Genomic DNA, 22,651 nt, shown 5'->3' with positions numbered 1-22,651 from the left:
GGAATAGTGTCCCTTCACTGGTCGAAGTAGAAGGAATAGTGCTTCATAGTTTGTATCAGTGGGAGGAATAGTGTCCCTTCACTGATATTAGTGGAAGGAATAGTGCTCCATAGTTGGTATCAGTGGGAGGAATAGTGTCCCTTCACTGGTATTAGTGGAAGGAATAGTGCTCCATAGTTGGTAACAGTGGGAGGAATAGTGTCCCTTCACTGGTCGAAGTAGAAGGAATAGTGCTTCATAGTTTGTATCAGTGGGAGGAATAGTGTCCCTTCACTGATATTAGTGGAAGGAATAGTGCTCCATAGTTGGTATCAGTGGGAGGAATAGTGTCCCTTCACTGGTATGAGTAGAAGGAATAGTGCTTCATAGTTGGTATCAGTGGGAGGAATAGTGTCCCTTCACTGGTATTAGTGGAAGGAATAGTGCTCCATAGTTGGTATCAGTGGGAGGAATAGTGTCCCTTCACTGGTATTAGTGGAAGGAATAGTGTTCCATAGTTGGTATCAGTGGGAGGAATAGTGACCCTTCACTGGTATGAATAGAAGGAATAGTGCTTCATAGTTGGTATCAGTGGGAGGAATAGTGTCCCTTCACTGATATTAGTGGAAGGAATAGTGCTCCATAGGTAGTATCAGTGGGAGGAATAGCGTCCCTTCACTGGTATTAGTGGAAAGAATAGTGCTCCATAGTTGGTATCAGTAGGAGGAATAGTGCCCCTTCGTTGGTGCCAGTAAAAGGAACAGGTGTTCCATTGCTTTTATCAGTGGGAAAAATTATGACCTGCTGCTGGTGTCAGTGGAAGGAACATTGACCCATTGTAGTTGTCAGTGAAAGGTGACTACTATCAGTGTGACAAATATTGCCCCAAGGACAAGACAAAGGCCCACATCTGACCCAGGGGTCACAGTTTGGATACAACTGCCCTAGTCCATAGATCATAGTCTATCTCGGGTTTAAGCAAGAGAGGGTGGCTATGTTCCTATACACAATGGGACCATGGAGAACAGATTTAGCCCCCTTCTAACAAGAAGTCAGATCACTGAAGCAAGTTAAAAGGGCAGAGAGTAATACAAAGGAGTGTTTTTTTTTTTTTTTAGTTAAAGTGGTTCTAAAGGCTTTCCTAAGCCCAATCTCAATCCAGCAATGTGCACGAGAGCCGCTGCTCTGACAGCTCTCTGTCTCCTCATTGGCTGAGACACAGCAGCCGTAGCCATTGGCTCCCACTGCTGTCAACCACAGCCATTGAGGAGGGAGCCTGGTCTGTGTGCCTGATGGACAGCAGCTTGCTATAAGGGCACTCAGCGCAGAGGAGGAGCCTAGAGCTCTGGCGGGGGACCCAAGAAAAGGAGGATCAGCACTGTTTTGTGCCAAACCATTACACAGAGCAGGTAAGTACGATATGTTTGTTATTTTTAGACCTTTAAGAGTACATACGTGTATAGATTTTTTTATTATTATTTTAATGAAATTAGATGTAAGCCCTAACGGGATGAATTATATCTTACTAAAGCACTATACTGTACATCATAAACTCTACATACCTGGATATTTTTTTTCATCCTTTTTTACGTACGGCTGCAGGAGAGCAACCAGGAGACAGATGCGCAAAGCACTGTCATCGACAGCAAATGGATCTTAATGCCGGCATTACCAGATATTATTTTAATGAAAGCTGCAATGTAATTAAAATGTCCTACGCTGTACTGTTGGGATGACACATGGAAGCTCATTGGCTGCTACAGACAATGAGAAACGTCCTTGTTAGCATACTTTTCATACATAAGCCCTTTAGGTCAGAGCAGAATGTATATTGCATGCGGCACCCCCCATCTATAAGAAGCATTGTAGAGGGTGCGAATTCCTGAAAAGCCGCTGTGTAGAGGAGACACAGGTAAGCCTGGTTTTCAAGGTTTTATTCTTCACCAGTTTCCTAGCAACAGACGAGAAAGCGCAGCGAGCATTATATTGAGCAATAAATTCAGCGTATACTGCTGTATGCTGCAAATCTGGACACTAATATGTCCTACCATACAGATATTGTATATTTCCGTTACTGCATCTTTGATTAAATCATGATCGCCGCATTTCTTTTCTTAAATACATTTTTAGAGGACCAGTCAGTGCTCGCTTCGGCAGCACATATACTAAAATTGGAACGATACAGAGAAGATTAGCATGGCCCCTGCGCAAGGATGACACGCAAATTCGTGAAGAGTTCCATAAAAAAAAAAAAAAAAAAAAAAAAAAGGACCAGTCATTATTGCACTTATTTGCCAGCCTGTTGTCCAGTCTTATAGCTGGATTCAGGTAGGGCGGCTTACTTTTGAGGCGGCGTAGCGTATCGCATATACGCTACGCCGCCGTAAGTCAGAGAGGCAAGTGCTGTATTCACAAAGCACTTGCCTCCTAAGTTACGGCGGCGTATCGCAAATGGGCCGGTGTAAGCGCGCCTAATTCAAATGTGGATCAGGGGGGCGTATTTTATGTAAATGACTGGTGACCCGACGTGATTGACGTTTTTACGAACGGCGCATGCGCAGTTCGTGAAAGAATCCCAGTGCGCACGCGTCGGATAGAATGCCTAAGATATGTCGAACACTGCCTACGACGTGACGTAACTTACACACAGCCCTATTCGCGTACGACTTACGCAAACGACGTAAAAAGATAGGCCTGTTCCGACGTCCATACCTCGCATGGGCTGCGCCACCTAGGGAGCAGCTTTATCTTTACGCCGGCGTATCTCTAACGTAAACGGCGTAACTAATTGCGACGGGCGCACGTACGTTCGTGAATCGGCGTATCTAGTCATTTGCATATTCTACGCCGAACTCAACGGAAGCGCCACCTAGCGGCCAGCGTAAATAGGCACCCTAAGATACGACGGCGTAGGAGACTTACGCCAAACGTATCAAAGCCTAATTTAAGCGTATCTGGTTTCCAGAATACGCTTAAATTTACGACGGCGTATCTACTGATACGCTGGCGTAACTGTATCTGAATCCAGCTATTAAAGTGTATATAGATTTAAAACTGAAAATGTAATATAATGCAGTTTAGTAATTCTCAGATGTAGTGACTGCATTTGTTTTCTTTTTTTGGATAATGGACCTAGGGCTTGTTTACATTTGTAGCACCTTGCTGCCCTTCTGAAAATTGATCATCTAACGGATGAAATGCATTGGCTGTGTTTTATTGTCGTACATTAACCATTTGACCTCCAGAAGATTTTACCCCCTTCAGGACTAGGGCATTTTTTTGCTATTCGCCACTCTGCTACTTTAACCGGTAATTATCAGGACACACACTTTTTCATAATCACTTTGACTGGCAGATAGAAATTGGTCAGCTGTGGCTGTCCTTTTTCTGGTGATGCAAAATTGTTCTGTCACTGGCCAATCAATTTCTGTCAAGCTCTGGTCAAGAATTAGGGAGACTGACATTTTTAATAAGGGAAAATTGGCTGAAATATACTAGAGGAAAAAAAAGAATACAGGCAGGAATTAAACTACAAGAATTAAAGTGGTTGTAAAACTCTGATTGTGACTTTTACCTTTGGTAAGCCTAGAATAAGGCTTACCTATAGGTAGTAAAAAGATCTCCTAAACGTGCGCCGTTAAGGAGATATTTGCTGTACACTGCACCGATGATGTCATCGGTGCATGTGCTGTAAAGAAACCGCCATCCCAAGTGCCGTGATTGACTGCTCTTGTGCACAAGTGCAGGAGTGACATCAGGCGGCTCTGGCCAGTCACAGAGCCAGAGTTTGCGGCCCCCGGAAGGAAGAGGGGGCGAAGATGGATACGGCCACCAGCGAGGACAGCACAGGCTTCGTTTGCAGGTAAGTGCCACATAATGGGCTAGTATGCTTTTACTTTGCAGGGGAACAAAGAGGAAGTAAAACCCATCAGGGTTCCCTTCCTCTTTAAGAGACTGCAAGTGACAGTAGCAGGACAATTTTAACCACTTGCCGACCAGCCACTGTCATTATACTGCAGCAGGTGGGCACGATCCCGCGAACTGTCGCAGCTGTACGTCGATCCCTTTAAATGGGATAGCAGGCACGCAAATTTACACTGAGGGAACCATGAATGCCAACATGCCCGTTTAAAGGGATCGATGTTTTATATGCAGCCGCCCCCACTGCTCCTCCTATCCAGGTTACAGGAGCGGGGGTTGCACTCACGTTTTCTGCTATCCGGGCCGGCTTCAAGTTGTCAGCAGCAGGTGCTTGCTCTTGCTCCTCCCCCCTCGCAGTCGCGCCCCCCCACTTCTCATCTAGCTCCGCCCCCTCTGTGTTTATGTTCCCCGGGCGGCCACAGAGAGGTTAGATGAGGTGTGGGATCAAAGCTGCTTGTGCCCCACAATGACTCTCTGCTCACACCCTAAAGACACAGCTGCATATGTATAATATTAACATGTGGGATGAGGAGTCTGTCTTAACCAATCCCGTTGCTTATTTTTTGGAAATTTGCATATTTCAGGAAAGCACTTACATTCCTTGAATTTTTATATTTTCTAAGTAATAAATAATAATAAAAAAGATGATGATGGGAGGGGGAAGTAAAGCTGGTAATAGTTTAGTAGATATCGCCTGCAATGACACCGAAAAAAATAAAAAATACTTACCTGGCAGGGGAGACACCATGATCACGAAGGTGGTTCTCCCAGGGCGAGGCTCGGCCATTGCACTCTGGCCGTGCTGATCGTGGTGTCTTCCCTGCCGCTTCTCGGCCTTTTGGCTAAGATCGAGTATGGTATCTGTTCTTATCAGTTGTCAGCGGAGCGCTGAAGCACCTCCTATATAGGGAGGGTGGATGCAATCCAAAGACATCATTGTACCTGGAAGGATGGTTTCAGCAGTGACTATGCCGTGCTGCCCGACAGATACTGGGGGCCGGCCCATGGTCGAGTCTGAGCCATCTGGAAGGGTGCTCCTGGTGAGGATGGGTGGCTGCACTTGGTTTGGTCTTTTTGCCGAGTTCTAGTCTGGCCTCCTGGCTGGCTGGTGTAAGTGCTATCTCTGTCGGCGATCCGGTAGGAGGAGCTGGTACTGCCCTGAGAGTAGACGGGGTAAGGCCATGCAAATCCGCTGGGTTGACGGGGGGTCTGAAAGGGCTAGTATTGGTGGAGGCTGCTAACTGGAGCGGCAGTTCTCCCCAAGAAAACCTTGGAAGGCTCTCTAGCTGGCAGGGATGGAGGGCTGCACTGGCCGGTCGGGGGGTTAGATTTGGAAGGAAAAGCCTATGGTGCATGTGCCCCTGGAGTGGCAGTCCAGGGGTATCTGAGAATCACTGTGAGTGAGGGTCACTTTGATTTAAAGATACCACGGTTACTGCACCAGCTACATGCTTTTTTTAGCACCTGCCTCCTTGGCCGGGCCTTTTGGCTAGGACCGGAGGAATTTTTTATTCCTGGCCGGAGGGTCTGGTCATTGTATGACCACTTCTTCACTCTCCTCTCCACTATCCCTTTCCCCCACTTTATTTTATTTATTGCCTATGTTAGTCACTTTTTGTCTTTTTTGTTTGTGCACGTTTTTATCTCACTGTGTGATTAGTAGGGTCCTCGGGCCAGCCCTGAACGTCTTGGGAGTGGGTGGACATGGCCTTCTGGCTTAGTCTGCCTGCTCTCATGGGGTCTCCCTTCGGGGGAGCCCCACCTAGTATTGGGAGGGTTCTGTTTCGGCAGTCCCTCCAAGGAAGTTGGGTCCGTGTCGGCTTCGGTTGCTCGGACCACAGTACCTCAGTCCCCGTCTGGAGCCTAACGCCCCGGGGGATCAGGGTTTTGGGTCCCTTCTTCACAGGAGGACCACTTGACGTTGCACCCGTCTGCACTCTTTATGTGTGTGCACATTTTTTCTGCATCGGGTGGAGTTTTTTGGGTGTGTTCACAAACAAAAAAAAATGTTGATTGATGATCTCTAGGAATGATTGTCCACAGCTCCTGCTGTTTGATGATCCCTAGGGAATGTCCGCAGGTCTTTGGTTACCATGAGAAAGTAGTCGCTAGGCATTGATGGCAGATCCTATCGCTACGGGGATCCAATGGCTCTTCGAATGTATCCACACAGTGCGTTGCATGTGGTAGTGCCATTCTTTTTTTTAAATGAAGGAAAGAACAAATTTCCCCCCCCATATTACCCCTTTCTGGAAAGTAGACAGATTGAGGCATTTAGTGCGACTTTTTTTAAGATGTAAAAAAAAAGAATGTCAAATCATTTTTTATTCAATTTTTTTTTTAACCACTTCAATACCGCACGTCCATAATCTCTTATCCTGGGTAGACGTCATATGACGTCCTGTACTTTGTGCGGTGATATCTGAATGATGCCTGCACCTAGAGGCATCATTCAGATATCATTTTGTTCCGGCGGCGATCCTGCGCACTATAAGAACGTTCAAATCGGCGGTTCCGCTGCTTGATCGTTCTTATAGGCGGTGGGAGGGGACATCCCCCCCTCCCACTGCCATCCGGTGCTTCTCCGGGCTCTCCCGTGCCATTGGGGGCCCGGAGAGATGATCGCTGTGCGCCAGATGGGAGGCATAGAGATGACTGGTGACAAGATGGTCACCAGTCATCTCTATGACCGTCAGAGGCCCGGGCACGATGTGATGATGTCATGCCCGGGTACCCGTAAATAAACAAACCGCAATTGCGGCTAGTAAGAATGAGATCTATGAATTTTTTTTCACAATCTTATTCTTTCCAGCCTGGAGGAGAGATGCGGGGTCTTATTGACCCCGCATCTCTCCTTAAAGAGGACCTGTCACACACTATTCCTATTACAAGGGATGTTTACATTCCTTGTAATAGGAATAAAAGCGATCGAAAAAAAAAAAGAAGTAAAATAAAGTGTAAAAAATAAATAAATAAGTAAAATAAAAAATAAATAATAATGAAAAAAATTAAAACGCCCCTGTCCCTGGTAGCTCGCGACCAGAAGCAAACGCACAAGTAAGTCCCGCCCACGTATGTAAACGTCATTCAAACCACACATGTGAGGTGTCGCCGCGTGCGTTAAAGCGTGTGCAACAATTCTAGCACTAGACCTTCTCTGTAACTCTAAACTGGTAACCTGTAAAAAGTTTAAAGCGTTGCCTATGGAGATTTTTAAGTAACAAAGTTTGGCGCCATTCTATGAGTGTGCACAATTTTAAAGCATGACATGTTTGGTATCTGTTTACTCAGCGTAACATCATCTTTCATATTTTACAAAATTGGTCTAACTTTACTGTTTTGTTATTTTTTAATTCATAAAACTATTTTTTTTCCAAATGTGCCCCCTTCATTGGTATCAGTGGGAGGAAATGTGCCCCCTTCATAGGTGTCAGTGGGAAGAAATATGCCCCTCCATTGGTGTCAGTGGGAGGAAATGTGCCCCCTTCATTGGTATCAGTGGGAGGAAATGTGCCCCCTTCATAGGTGTCAGTGGGAAGAAACATGCACCTTCATTGGTGTCAGTGGGGGAAAATGTGCCCCCTTCATTGGTGTCAGTGGGAGGAAATGTGCCCCCTTCATAGGTGTCAGTGGGAAGAAATGTGCCCCTTCATTGGTGTCAGTGGGAGGAAATGTGCCCCCTTCATTGGTGTCAGTGGGAGGAAATGTTTCCCCTTCATTGGTGTCAGTGGGAGGAAATGTGCCCTCTTCATAGGTGTCAGTGGGAGGAAATGTGCCCCCCTTCATTGGTGTTAGTGGGAGGAAATGTGCCCCCTTCATTGGTGTCAGTGGGAGGAAATGTGCCCCCTTCATAGGTGTCAGTGGGAAGAAATATGCCTCTTCATTGGTGTCAGTGGGAGAAAATGTGCCCCCTTCATTGGTGTCAGTGGGAGGAAATGTTTCCCCTTCATTGGTGTCAGTGGGAGGAAATGTGCCCCCTTCATTGGTGTCAGTGGGAGGAAATGTGCCCCCTTCATTGATGTCAGTGGGAGGAAATGTGTCCCCTTCATAGGTGTCAGTGGGAAGAAATGTGCCCCTTCATTGGTGTCAGTAGGGGGGAAATGTGCCCCCTTCATTGGTGTCAGTGGGAGGAAATGTTTCCCCTTCATTGGTGTCAGTGGGAGGAAATGTGCCCCTTCATTGGTGTCAGTGGGAGGAAATGTGCCCCCTTCATTGGTGTCAGTGGGGGGAAATGTGCCCCCTTCATTGGTGTCAGTGGGAGGAAATATGCCCCTTCATTGGTGTCAGTGGGAGGAAATGTGCCCCCATTCATTGTGTCAGTGGGAGGAAATGTGCCCCCGTCATAGGTGTCAGTGGGAAGAAATATGCCCCTTCATTGGTGTCAGTGGGGGGAAATGTGCCCCCTTCATTGGTGTCAGTGGGAGGAAATGTTTCCCCTTCATTGGTGTCAGTGGGAGGAAATGTGCCCCTTCATTGGTGTCAGTGGGAGGAAATGTTCCCCCTTCATAGGTGTCAGTGGGAGGAAATGTTTCCCCTTCATTGGTGTCAGTGGGAGGAAATGTGCCCCCTTCATTGGTGTCAGTGGGAGGAAATGTTTCCCCTTCATTGGTGTCAGTGGAAGGAAATGTTTCCCCTTCATTGGTGTCAGTGGGAGGAAATGTTTCCCATTCATTGGTGTCAGTGGGAGGAAATGTGCCCCCTTCATTGGTGTCAGTGGGAGGAAATGTGCCCCTTCATTGGTGTCAGTGGGAAGAAATGTTTCCCCTTCATTGGTGTCAGTGGGAGGAAATGTGCCCCCTTCATTGGTGTCAGTGGGAGGAAATGTGCCCCTTCATTGGTGTCAGTGGGAGGAAATGTTCCCCCTTCATAGGTGTCAGTGGGAGGAAATGTTTCCCCTTCATTGGTGTCAGTGGGAGGAAATGTGCCCCCTTCATTGGTGTCAGTGGGAGGAAATGTTTCCCCTTCATTGGTGTCAGTGGAAGGAAATGTTTCCCCTTCATTGGTGTCAGTGGGAGGAAATGTTTCCCATTCATTGGTGTCAGTGGGAGGAAATGTGCCCCCTTCATTGGTGTCAGTGGGAGGAAATGTGCCCCTTCATTGGTGTCAGTGGGAAGAAATGTTTCCCCTTCATTGGTGTCAGTGGGAGGAAATGTGCCCCCTTCATTGGTGTCAGTGGGAGGAAATGTGCCCCCTTCATTGGTGTCAGTGGGAGGAAATGTGCCCCCTTAATTGGTGTCAGTGGGAGGAAATGTGCCCCTTCATTGATGTCAGTGGGAGGAAATGTGCCCCTTCTTTGGTGTCAGTAGGAGGAAATGTTCCGCCTTCATTGGTGTCAGTGGGATGAAATGTGCCCCCTTCATAGGTGTCAGTGGGAAGAAATATGCCCCTTCATTGGTGTCAGTGGGAGGAAATGTGCCCCCTTCATTGGTGTCAGTGGGAGGAAATGTTTCCCCTTCATAGGCATCAGTGGGAAGAAACATGCCCCTTCATTGGTGTCAGTGGGAGGATATGTGCCCCCTTCATAGGTGTCAGTGGGAAGAAATATGCCCCTTCATTGGTGTCAGGGGGGGAAATGTGCCCCCTTCATTTTGGAATAGTGCCCCATTGTTGGTATCAGTGAATAAAATACTGCCCCAAGAGCTGGATAAAAGCAAGTAGGGCCGCATCTGGACCCCCGGTCCTGCAGTTTGAAGACTACTGTGTTAGGGAGAAGCAGAAGAGTGCTTTGCCATCCTAAGCTATGGGGCTGTGTGTTTCTACTGATGTATACAGTGTAGGGACATGTCTAGTGCTTGTATGCAAGGATGACTCCATAGGCCACCCTACAACAGGAAACCTGGAGCAGTGGTCATGGCACCAGTTTAAACTGGAACATAGGCATTAACATTAAAAGAAAAAGAAGCTGCATACTTTGGAAGTCATCAGGCACGGACTGGCCATTGGGACTACCGGGAGTTTCCCGGTGGGCCGATGGCTCAGTGGGCTGGTCAGGTGCAGTCCTCGAGCCGCTCCCCTCTGACAGTGAGTAATCGCGATTTCACTCTTGTCAAGAGAAGCAGCAGCCATCACTTGCTGGAGTGAGTATTAGCCTTTCTGCTCCCTCCCGCCCTATAGGGGGAGATAGACAGCCGGCAGACTTTCCTTCCTCTCCCCCCTTATCACTTGTCACTTATCACATGACTGGAGAGAGAAACAATGCTGCCTTTCTGCAGAGCTGTGAATGAGTACATGTGGGAGGAGGAGGAGAGTGGGGCACTCTGATTCAAGGGGGGGACACTTTGAAATGGGGGACACTCTGATGCAAGGGGAAAACTCTGATGAGGGACACTCTAATGCAATGGGGGACACTCTGATGCAAGGGGGCTCTCTGATGCAATGGGGGACACGCTGATGTAAGGGGGGGGACACTCTAATGCAAAGGGGGCTCTCTGGTACAAGGGGGGACACTGATGCAAGGGGGGCACTCTGATGTAAGGGGAGACACTCTAATGCAGTAGTTCTCAACCTTTTTAGTGCCGTGACCCCTTAATAAAATTTCCCAAGTTGTGGGGACCCCTAACAGTAAAATTATTTTTGTAGCGTGGGTTGTCACTACCCAAGACAAGACAAGCAACTTGCGCCCCAAGCCCACGGACATTTAGCGATCTGAGCCCCTTCCACTCATACAGTATTAAAAACCCTTATGGTACATTTTAGGATGTACCACTCTTTCTCTTTGTTCTCCTTCCTTCCCCTTTTATCTCTCTCTATCCTAATTTCTTGTTTTTTTCCCCATCCCTCTCTCTAGGTGGGTTCCTTCCCCTCTTTTCCTCTCCCTTCCATGTATTAATCAAGGTTATCTGCTGATCTGAGAACTGCAGTGGGGACTTAATGGCAACTATAATCACAGGTAGTGTTACTCACTGTGTCTCTGACTTTGTGGTGTCTCGCAGCAGTGACACCTATGCCGAAATCAGGAGATGGTAGGCCGGATTCACATACCTCGGCGCATCTTTATGCCGCCGTAGTGTATCTTCTTTACGCTACACCGGCGCAACGCAGGGGGGCAAGTATGAAATCCACAACGAAAATGCTCCCAACGTTGCGCCGGCATAGCGTATATTTGTCGGCGTAAGCGTCTCGAGATACGTTGGCGGAAGTGCTACGTGAATCCGGGCCGTAGTCTCCTCCAGCCCCTCCCGATTCACATTCTTCATAAGGCCCCTTTCACATTGGGGCGGGAGCCGCGCTGGCGGTATAGCGCCGCTAAAAATAGCGGCGATATACCGTCGGATTTGCCGCGAGTTGCGGCCGCTAGCAGTGCGGTATTATCCCCCGCTAGCGGCCGTGAAAGGGTTAATACCGCCCGCAATGCTCCTCTATAGAGGTGCATTGCAGGCGGTATTGCCGCGGTTTCCCATTGTTTTCAATGGGAAGGAGCGGTATACACGCCGCTCCAAAGATGCTGCTGACAGGAGATTTTTTTTTCTCCTGCCAGCGCATCGCCTCAGTGTGAAAGCCCTAGGGCTTTCACATTGAGGTTGCTTGGCAGGAGTTTTTCAGGCGGTATAGCAGCGCTATTTTTAGCGCTGTACCGCCTGAAAAACTCCTCAATGTGAAAGGGGCCTTAGTCAGCTGACCTCTAGTCTCTGCCCCCCACCCATGCCTTGAACTGAATGGGCAGCTGCTAAGAGGTTGAGTGGGAAGCCGCGGGCTCTGGGAACAGCCCTGCTGGGCGGCCACAAAAAGGCTGGGAGAGTGGTGCAGGATTCAGGAACAGCCCAGGAATTGGTGTCCCCTGGCAAATCATCATTCGACCCCCAGGTTGAGAACCACTGCTCTAATGCAAAGGGGGCTCTCTGGTACAAGGGGGGACACTGATGCAAGGGGGAACACTCTGATGTAAGGGGGGACACTCTAATGCAAAGGGGGCTCTCTGGTACAAGGGGGGACACTGATGCAAGCGGGGGACACTCTGATGCAAGGGGGAACACTCTAATGTAAGGGGGGACACTCTAATGCAAAGGGGGCTCTCTGGTATAAGGGGGGACACTGATGCAAGGGGGGACACTCTGATGTAAGGGGGGACACTCTAATGCACAGGGGGCTCTCTGGTATAAGGGGGACACTGATGCTAGGGGGAACACTCTGATGTAAGGGGGAACACACTAATGCAAAGGGGGCTCTCTGGTATAAGGGGGGACACTGATGCAAGGGGGGACACTCTGATGCAAGGGGGGGCACTCTGATGCAAGAGGGGACACTGATGCAAGGTGGAACGCTCTGATGTAAGGGGGGACACTCTAATGCAAAGGGGGCTCTCTGGTACAAGGGGGGACACTGATGCAAGGGGGGCACTCTGATGCAAGGGGGAACACTCTGATGTAAGGGGGGACATTCTAATGCAAAGGGGGCTCTCTGGTACAAGGGGGGACACTGATGCAAGAGGGGACCCTCTGATGCCAGGGGGAACACTCTGATGTAAGGGGGGACACTCTAATGCAAAGGGGGCTCTCTGGTACAAGGGAGGACACTGATGCAAGGGGGGACACTCAGATGCAAGGGGGACACTCTGATGCAAGGGGGAACAGTCTGATGTAAGGGGGGACACTCTAATGCAAAGGGGGCTCTCTGGTACAAGGGGGACACTGATGCAAGGGGGGCACTCTGATGCAAGGGGGAACACTCTGATGTAAGGGGAGGCACTCTGATGTAAGGGGGCTCTCTGGTACAAGGGGGACACTGATGCAAGGGGGACACTCTGATGCAAGGGGGAACAGTCTGATGTAAGGGGGGACACTTTGATGTACGGGGGGACACTCTAATGCAAAGGGGGCTCTCTGGTGCAAGGGGGGACACTCTGATGGAAGGGGGGCCCTCTGATGTAAGGGGGACTCTCTGATGCAAGGGGGGACACTGAAGGGGAACACTAATGCAAGGGGGGGACACTCTGATGCAAGGGGGACTCTGATGGGGGACACTCTGATGCAAGAAAAACTCTGATGGGGGATACTCTGATACAAGGGGGCTCTGATGCAAGGGGGACTCTCTGGTGCAAGGGGAACTCTCTGATGCAAGGGGGGCTCTGATGGGGGGACACTGATGTAAGGGGGACTCTGATGCAAGGGGGACACTTAAAATGAAAGTGGGCCGGTCTGGATGAAGTCCAGGGCCAAATTTCTGTCCCAGTCCCGCCCTGGAAGTCATTAAATCAGCTGCAGAAAGTTCTTAAAAACTGAAGGTTTAATATCACTTTAATGGCACAAAAATAAAAATCGTTGTCTAGGGTAAAAAAAAAGAAACTACCGCAATTACAATTTCTTGACTGATTCAGTTCAGCTATACTTTCATAATATAGCATACAAGTGGAGTTCTGCTCATAACAAGCTTTTCCTAAAGAACTTTGTTTAATGATTCACTAAATCTGTGGACTTTATGTGAGCAAACTTCAATAATGGAAAATGCATTATTCATCTGGATTTATGGTGTGTGGCAGCTGAGGGGGGTAATTGATGTTCTCCGGGGCCATGACCACAATCTGCACTGTTCAATCAATACACTTCCCTCCCAGCTGGCATCCTATAGAACATGTTATAGGTAATAGGATTTTCATAGAGCTAAAAACATGCTGCATAATGCAAAGTGACAAGACTGGCATCATGAGCATACCAGGGAACCTGCTGGATCTTGCCCAGCATCTCCGGGCTTTTTTTGTCACGTTGGCTCTATGGTTTGACTGCTAAAATTTGCCAGCTTTGGCACAGCCTGTATTGATTGTCAGCCCCCCCCTTTCACATTGAGTATGGCTTTGAAATCGCACGCTTCATGCACATATGTCTATTGAAGTCGCACCTGAAATCGCCAAAAGTAGTGCATGTACTACTTTTTCGAATCGATATTGTGTGTGGACAGCCTGCCTGTCTGTCACAATAGCTACTTTGGCCCCTTTCACACTGGGGTGGGAGGTGCTAGTGGCCGAAAAAGGGTTAATACCGCCCGCAATGCGCCTCTGCAGAGGTATAGCCACGGTTTCCCATTGCTTTCAATGGGAATGAGCGGTAAACACACCGCTCCTCTCACCGCTCCAAAGATGCTGCTAGCAGGACTTTTGGAGCGGTTCTGCTAGCGTATTGCTCCAGTGTGAAAGCCCTCGGGCTTTCACACTGGAGAAACAGCATCCGCTGTTTAGGGTTGGTTTGCAGGCGCTATTTTTAGCGCAATAGTGCCTGCAAACCGCCCCAGTGTGAAAGGGGCCTAAGAGACAAAAACGAAAGAAACTCATGGGACTGGCGATTGAGACATTAGATGAGCTCCCATCATAAACCTGCACACAAAAAGATGTGAAGGAAGGGGATGGCGTAGGACAGTGGATGAGTAGGAAGCCAGAATCGCAGACACTGTGGTTGATTTACTAAAACTGGAGAGTGCAGTCTGGTACAGTTCTGCATAGAAACCAATCAGCGTCCAGTTTTTGTTTTTTGTCAAAGCTTACTTGAAAACGCTGAAGTTAGAAGCTGATTGGCTACCATGCACAACTTTACCAGATTTTGCACTCTCCAGTTTTAGTACCGTATTTTCCGGCGTATAAGACGACCTTTTGGATGCAAAAAAATGCATCCAAAGTCGGGGGGTCGTCTTATACGCTGGCACCTGTCTCCGTCAGGCTGCGGGCATTCATGATTTAAAAGCCGTGCCTCCTCCTCAGACTGTTCCGCGATTAGCGGAACACTCATTTTCCCAGCAGGGCCTCTGTTCAGTGATCCGCCAATCACGGATGCCTTCTCATCCTCGGACGAGAGGACATCAGTGATAGGCGGAACACTGAACAGAGGCCCTGCTGGGAAAATTAGTGTTCCGCCTATCACGGAACAGTCTGAGGAGGAGGCGCGGCTTTTGAATCATGGATACCCGCAGCCTGGAAGCCAAAATCTGAAAAGAAAGTAACGTAGGGAGATCGTCTTGGCCGGCACAGTGGAGGCATGTGGTGGCACAGTGGAGGCATGTGGTGGCACAGTGGAGGCATGTGGTGGCACAGTGGAGGCATGTGATGGCACAGTGGAGGCATGTGATGGCACAGTGAAGGCATGTGATGTAATGGCACAGTGGAGGCATGTAATGTAATGGCACAGTGGGAGCTGAAAAAAGCCTGTCAGCGGTTCTGGCTACCCCTCAGCTTCCAGAAAGACTAGTAGGAAGGGGGTAGTCTTATACGGCGAGTATATCCCAAAACCAACATTTTTCCTGGAAAAATAGGCTGTCGTCTTATACGCGGGCAAATACGGTAAATCAACCCCCCCTGTTCTGTCTCATGTGAGTGTTGCTTCCATCACAGTGAACATTTGGATTACTGTATTTATCGCGGTATAACGCGCTCCCGCGTATACCGCGCACCCCTAAAGTGACCCCCAATCCTGTGGAAAAAGTTATTTTTGTACTTACAGTTTTGGTGTCTTGCGCGGCGTCGATCGGTGGCCTCGTCGGGTCCGGCGTCCTTCTGCGGCTTCGGGTGTCCTCTTCGGCGGGTCCGGCATCCTTCTGCTGGTTCGGGTGTCCTTCTGCGGCGGGTCCGGTGTCCTCTTCGGCGAGTCCGGCGTCCTTCTGCGGCGTCCTCCCCCGCGCCGAGTTTTGAAAACTGCGCCAGCATATACCGAGCGCAGTACACTCGGGCAGGCTCGGCAACTGTCTCGCTGACGTCCTGTACGTGACCGGGGAAGAAGCCGAGACTGGCCGACTATACCCGAGTGTACTGCGCTCGGTATATGTGGGCGCAGTATTAAAAACTTGGCGCGGGAAAGCGGGTATCGGCGTATATCGTGCACCCACGATTTTGCCCTGATTTTCAGGGCAAAAAAGTGCGCGATATACGCCGATAAATACGGTATTCTATGTGCATGCGAGTGAAGCTGCACAGTGATAGTGGACATGGTGGGGGTTAGATTACTTTAGTGCCTGGTTGGCTGTTGCCTAGAAGTTTAATGCTCATTAGACATGTGCACCGCTGAAAAAAAATTAGTTTTATTCATTTTTCAGGTCATTGGTTATGATCGCAATTCGAAAATCCGAACATAAGAAAGAAAATCTAACTAATAACGAACTATTAAATTATAGGTATTGGAATTTCCTTTCAAATTTAGCTGTTAGTGAACGTAAGGAATACAAATTTATCCGAAAGTTACAAATTATCTGAAATAACGAATGCTGCATCTAAACAAATGGAATGAATTAATAATAATAATAAAAAGTTTTTATTATTAATTAGTTACGTTCTATTCGTTTAGATACGGCATTCGTTATTTTGGATAATTCGTAACTTCGGATACGTTTGTTACATTCACTAACAGCTAAATTTGAAAGGAAATTCCATTACAGCTAATTCACCCGTGGCTTCCGGGTTGCGAATCCCGCGGGAGTGGGCGCTCCTAACTTGTTGGTGATTGACGTGATGACCAAAAACGAGCTCCCCCCCGTCGCGTAAGCTGCGTCACGATTGCCGAAAAGAGCCGAACGGCGGTGCGCAGGCACAGTATAGCGCCGACTCGCCGTTCAGCTTCTTTCGGCAATCGTGACGCAGCTTATGCGACGGGGGGAGCTCGTTTTTGGTCATCACGTCAATCACCAACAAGTTAGGAACGCCCACTCCCGCGGGATTCGCAACCCGGAAGCCGCGGGTGAATTAGCTGTACCGAGGTATGTACAGCATAAAAAAAAAAAAAATAGGCCTAATTGTATTGTAATGTGGCGGGCCAATGTAATACTAGAAAAGTATTTTTAGGGTGAACCTCCACTTTAAGTTATTATTAGTTAGTTATTATTTCAGATTTTTGGATTTTCCAAATATTCTGTAAAATTTGTTAAACGGGTTTTCGTTAATTGGGACATTTCCGAATGAACGAATTTGTCGAAATTCATTAAACGAATTCGAAGGGAAACGAATTGCACATGTCTAATGTTCATGGATGTAAAGTGTAAGTTGCTGCTGAACTGGTGGTGGGGTTGATGGGGGGGGGGGGGGGCAAATAACACAAAACACTGTTACACAGATAGCAAAGCACATCTTAGCAGGACAACTTTAAAGGGGTGGTTCCCCCTAAAACAAATTTCTAACAATACATTCGTAAGACCCGTTACACTGCGGGTAGGCTGGCTTTTGTTTTTGTTTTTTAGTACATACCGAGATCTCGCCGTTTCGTCCCTTGTCAGTGGGCGTTCCTAGTTGATTGACGTTCCTCCGACGGGCACATACGTGACGTCGCGACTTTCCGAAAGAAGCCGAACGTCGCTGCGCAGGCGCCGTATAGAGCCGATTCTATACGGCGCCTGCGCAATGACGTTCGGCTTCTGTCGGAAAGTCGTGACGCGCAGTATGCGCCCGTCGGAGAAACGTCAATCAACTAGGAACGCCCACCGCCAAGGGACGAAACGGCGAGATCTCGGTATGTACGAAAAAACAAAAACAAAAGCCAGCCTACCCGCAGTGTAACGGGTCTTACGAATCTGTTGTTAGAAATTTGTTTTAGGGGGAACCACCCCTTTAAGGGATTGTGAAGTTTGAAATTTTTATTTATTAAAATAATGAACATATTTTACATACCTGCTGTGTGCAATGATATTGTACAGAGCAGCCCTGATCCTCCTTCTCTAAGCCGAGTGTCCTCATAGAAAGCCAATTTCTATGGGGGCACTCGTGCAGGCTTAATTCCAGGCCACCCTGTGTATAGATACAGACAGGGCGGCTCAGCCCCGCTCCCCTTATCCCTCATCACAGCATTTGATTGACAGCAGCGGGAACCAATGGCTCCCACTGCTATCAATCTCCTCAGGGAGGAGGGAGAGCCGAGAGAGCTTCTGCTCTCATGCGCAGTGATGGATCCAGAATGGGCTCAGGTAAGTTTAGGGGGTGGGGCTTGGGGGCTACCTTGGCACAAAAGTTTTTTTACCTTAATTCAAAGAATGCAAAAAAAACTTAAGGCTCTGTCCACGCATGCTGCGGCTCACAGCATGGGGTCCGATGCGTTCCTGTTCATCGATTTAGGTCCGAATAATTTTTGCCTGAATTTGCACCTGAATCAGAATAGAAGACACACAGGACCCTTCTTCAATGCGGACCGCAGCCGCCCCTGAGCTGTGTGAGAATCGGCTCCATTGAGAGCCGGTCACATTCTACTGTCATGTGAATTGGATGCAGAAAAACTCACATCCAATTCGCATATGTGTGAACCCGGCCTAAGGCTTTAAAAACATTTTAAGTTAGCCATACAATGATCTAAATTCAGCCAGTTCAGCAGGGACCGGCAGAATTATGATCAGTGTGTGGGAGCCCCCCCTGCTCAACAGAAGCTGATCTGTCAAAGGGACATGTTGGAACAGTATTCTGACAGCTATGGGGGCACAATGTGCCGACAGGAAGGAGTCCTCCATCCACATGCGTTCAGGGACATCAACCCGCATGAATACACATTGGGAGCAGTGGCTGAGTAAACATGCAGCCAATTTCTGTCTGAATCGCACTAATATGCAGCACTGATAAGTGGCACTGCTGGGGCGTGGACTGTAGTGTTTTTCTTTTTACAATCTATTTTTTTTAAATATATATATATATATATATATATATATATATTTTTTTTTTTTTTTTTTTTATTTATTTATATATTTTTACAATGATTTCTTTCTTTTTTTTTTTTTTTTTTTTTTTAGGAGGGGTGTCAGTTATAAATGTTTTATTTATTTTTTTACAATTTTACTTTTAAATATTTTTTTATTACAAGGTTTCCTTTTTTTTTTCCTAATCTGTTGGGGGTGGCTTTGGTGAGATGTGAGAGACAGGTAAAGGGACTGAGGACAAAGATTCCCCAGTCCCTTTCTCTGCAGCCTCAGATGAAGATGAATGGAGAGGAGCCAGGGGCTCCTCTCCATTCATAAACTAAAGTATCGTAAACACATGTTATGATGCTCAGTTATGAATGGACAAAGTCAGTGACTCTGTCAATTCTGAAAAGGAAGGAGCTGGTAAATGACATATATACCAGATCCTTCCTCTGCTCTCCATCCTGAAATATCTGGCACAGGAGAGGGCAGAAGAGCACAGGGGGGAACCGCAGGAAGAAAGCGAGGACCACACAGGGGAACTGGAGGAGGACAGGGAGGAGCGCACGGAGGAGGACACGGGGAACTAGAAGAGGGAAAGGGAGGAGCACATGGAGGAGGAGACGGGGGGAGCACAGGGAAGAGGATACGGGGGAAACTAGAGGAGCACAGGGAGGAGGACTGGATCACACAGAGTAGGACATGAAGGGGGAACGGAGGAGCACACAGGGGAACTGGAGGAGGACAGGGAGGAGCGCACGGAGGAGGACACGGGGAACTAGAAGAGGGAAAGGGAGGAGCACATGGAGGAGGAGACGGGGGGAGCACAGGGAAGAGGATACGGGGGAAACTAGAGGAGCACAGGGAGGAGGACTGGATCACACAGAGTAGGACATGAAGGGGGAACGGAGGAGCACACAGGGGAACTGGAGGAGGACAGGGAGGAGCGCACGGAGGAGGACACGGGGGAACTGGAAGAGGGAAAGGGAGGAGCGCATGGAGGAGGAGACGGGGGGAACCGGAAGGAGCACAGGGAGGAGGACTGGATCACACAGAGTAGGACATGAAGGGGGAACGGAGGAGGATACAGGGGACAGTCAGGGATGATCAGGGCAAAGCCACGGGGGAGAAAGGAGGATAAGCGGCTGTCCGATGCTTTATTGAAAGCCACACAGGGAGATCTGTGATTGTAACTCCCTCCACTGCTGTACCGATCATCCCTGACCACCCCGGTATCGGGTCAAGCATCAGAGCATTTACAAGTTCTCGTGCAAATGCTCGGTATCGGTACCGATACTAGTATCGGTGCAACCCCAGTTCATTAGAGAGATTTACCCACACTTCCTGTCCTGCTGATAACATGTCATTGAACAGGAAGTGAGGCACACATATGTGAATAAAAGTCAGAGGTATTAGTATCCACCCTTCCCTACACTATCCAAAACTAAGAAAAAGGGCTTTGGCTGGGCATACCATTTAAGACCTTTATATTACACACACACACACACACACACACACACAAAATAAAAACACACAACCAAAATGACATTAGCCAGTTTATTCAAATTCATAGCAAGGAACCCACCACAATTTTTTACTTTAATCAGAAATTGGTTCAACTGTGCTGCTCAAAAGCAGAAATGACAGAACAGTATGGTATTGATGTGGAAGCATAACCACGATATACAACACTGTGCTGCTGGTCTATAAAAATAGAGAACAGAGAAGTATCCGTGGTGTTCTGAGCATCTTTTATTTAGTGACCTCTATTAGAAAATAATAGCAGAAATATGTCTTGTTGAGACAGTCAAAGGCATGCTTAGGGGTGCAAACAGGAGACCTCAAAATGCTGGGTTTAGCAAAGTGTAAAGGGTCCCAAAGTGACCAAGATGTCTAGGTTGGAAGTCCTAGAAATCCCTACACTATGGCCACACAGTGTGGTTGATTTAGTAAAGGCAAATAGAATGTGAACTTTTCAAATAAGTAGAACTCATTTTCCCCAAACTTGGTGAATCTGTTTTTTTTTTCTCCTTGCTTCTGATTGGGTATTCTTTAAGTGAAGCTTCACCAAAACCACCAAGCTGTGGGAAAATTAGTGTAACTGCACTTACAAAGTGCACAGTCTGTTTGCCTTTAGTAATAGAGGGCCAGATTCAGAGACAATTACGTTACTCTGCGGTGGCGTAACGTATCCCATTTACGTTACACCGCCGCAGGTTTACAGCGTAAGTGCCCGATTCACAAAGCTCTTACCTGTAAACTGGCAGCGGTGTAACGTAAATGCGCTCGGCACAAGCCCGCCTAATTCAAATGGGGCGGGCACCATTTAAATTAGGCGCGTTCCCGCCCCGAACGTTCTGCGCATGCTCCGTTTTTTTTCCGACGTGCATTGCGCAAAATTACGGCGTTTTTTTTTAAATGCGACGTGCGTTACGGCATTTCGTATTCCCGGACGTCTTGCGCAAAAAAAAAAAAATTTGACGCGGGAACGACGGCCATACTTTAACATGGCTGATCTAAAGATAAGCCATGTTAAAGCAGGTGTAACTTTGCGACGGGTAAAAACGACTAGCGACGACGTACGGGATTGCGACGAACGCGCGGATCTTCGTAGATCGCCGTAACTAGTCATTTGCATATTCTACGCCGACCGCAATGGAATCGCCACCTAGCGGCCGGCCTAGAATTGCATCCTAAGATCCGACGGTGTAAGTCAATTACACCTGTCGGATCTTATGGCTAGCTATGCGTAACTGATTCTATGAATCAGTCGCATAGTTAGGACGGGCGGATCACAGAGATACGACGGCGTATCAGGAGATACACCGTCGTATCTCTTCTGTGAATCTGGCCCAGAGTACCTCATTTACTAAGCACTGTGCTCTGGATTAAAAAAAAAAACGTTTTAATAAAATAAAAAAAAAAAAAGACTTGATTGAGCGTCCAACCTGACACATGAATTCCACTCTCTTCTCCTTACGTCACTTCTAAGTGCTGGTGGGAGGATCTGCCTACTGAATTCACATGATCAGTATTATAACAAAAGAAAAACTGCTGGGAAAAGCAATGAGGCAATTCCATGAGAAGGAAATGACACTACAGAAGAACTGAACACAGTGTACAGAAAGCTCCCATTGTTACAAGAAAGCCATCATTGGATTTCTGTCTTCCTCAGAAAATCATAGCTGGCTGCAGAATAAAATCTACAGTTGTTGGCCACAGAAACGCACAGCAAAAAGCACCGCAGAAACGATCAAAAGCAAACAGGTGTGAAGCGAGCCTAATGGGTGGATTTACTAAAGGCAAACAGACTGTGTACTTTGGAAAGTGCAGTTGCACACTGCAAGAGAAGTTGCTCCAGAGCTTAGTCAATGTGCAGGAGCTCTGATGACTTCCGTCTTTCAATCACATGCAAGCAAAAATGCTGTTTTTTTTTACTTTATTTTCCTTGAACGGAATTGGGCATTCTTTGCAAATGAAGCTTTACCTCATTTACTAAGCTCTGGAGCAATTGCACTTTGCAAAATGCACAGTCTATTTGCCTTTAGTAAATCATCCCCCTTAGACTAAATACAACTACAAAAATTTACCGGGGAGACAATTTCAAGTGCTCTGTTCCAAGCCTGTAGACTGCCCCTAACCCACTGAAAATCCACAGATCCACCCACACACAATGAATGGATAGGGTATACTGGAGACACACTGGGCTGCATTCAGATACATTGGCGTATCTGTCCGCCCGGCGTAACGTATCTGAGATACGTTACGCCGCTCTAACTTTGGGCGCAAGTTCTTTATTCAGAAAGAACTTGCGCCCTTAGTTACGGCGGCGTAACATATGTGTTGCGGCGTAAGGCCGCTTAATTCAAATGGGGATGTAGGGGGCGTGTTTTATTTAAATGTGTCTTGACCCCGCTTTTTTTACGTTTTTTTGGAACGGCGCATGCGCCGTCCGTAAAATATCCCAGTGTGCATTGCTCTAAATGACGTCGCAAGGACGTCATTGGTTTTGACGTGAACGTAAATTACGTCCAGCCGTATTCGCGAACGACTTACGCAAACGACATAAAAAATTCAAAACTCGGCGCGGGAACGACGCCCATACTTAACATTAGCTACCCCTCATATAGCAGGGGTAACTATACGCCGGAAAAAGCCGAACGCAAACGACGTAAAAAAAAAGCGCCAG

At 47.8% G+C, this 22,651-nt stretch overlaps 1 non-coding gene and 1 pseudogene across 1 annotated transcript; both read left to right on the top strand.

Moving 5' to 3' along the window:
* Positions 1-2,120: 2,120 nt before the first annotated feature.
* LOC120938379 lies at positions 2,121-2,227 on the top strand. Its single transcript, XR_005749005.1, has one exon. It is a non-coding gene; the product is annotated as a U6 spliceosomal RNA (small nuclear RNA).
* Positions 2,228-4,621: 2,394 nt separating this feature from the next.
* Positions 4,622-4,798, top strand: LOC120938467 (annotated as a pseudogene).
* The last annotated feature ends 17,853 nt before the right edge of the window (positions 4,799-22,651 follow it).

The sequence above is a fragment of the Rana temporaria genome, chromosome 4 (genome assembly GCF_905171775.1).
Source record: "Rana temporaria chromosome 4, aRanTem1.1, whole genome shotgun sequence".
Taxonomy (NCBI): domain Eukaryota; kingdom Metazoa; phylum Chordata; class Amphibia; order Anura; family Ranidae; genus Rana; species Rana temporaria.
Note: the sequence above shows the minus strand (reverse complement) of the source record. Positions and strands in the feature narration are given on the sequence as shown.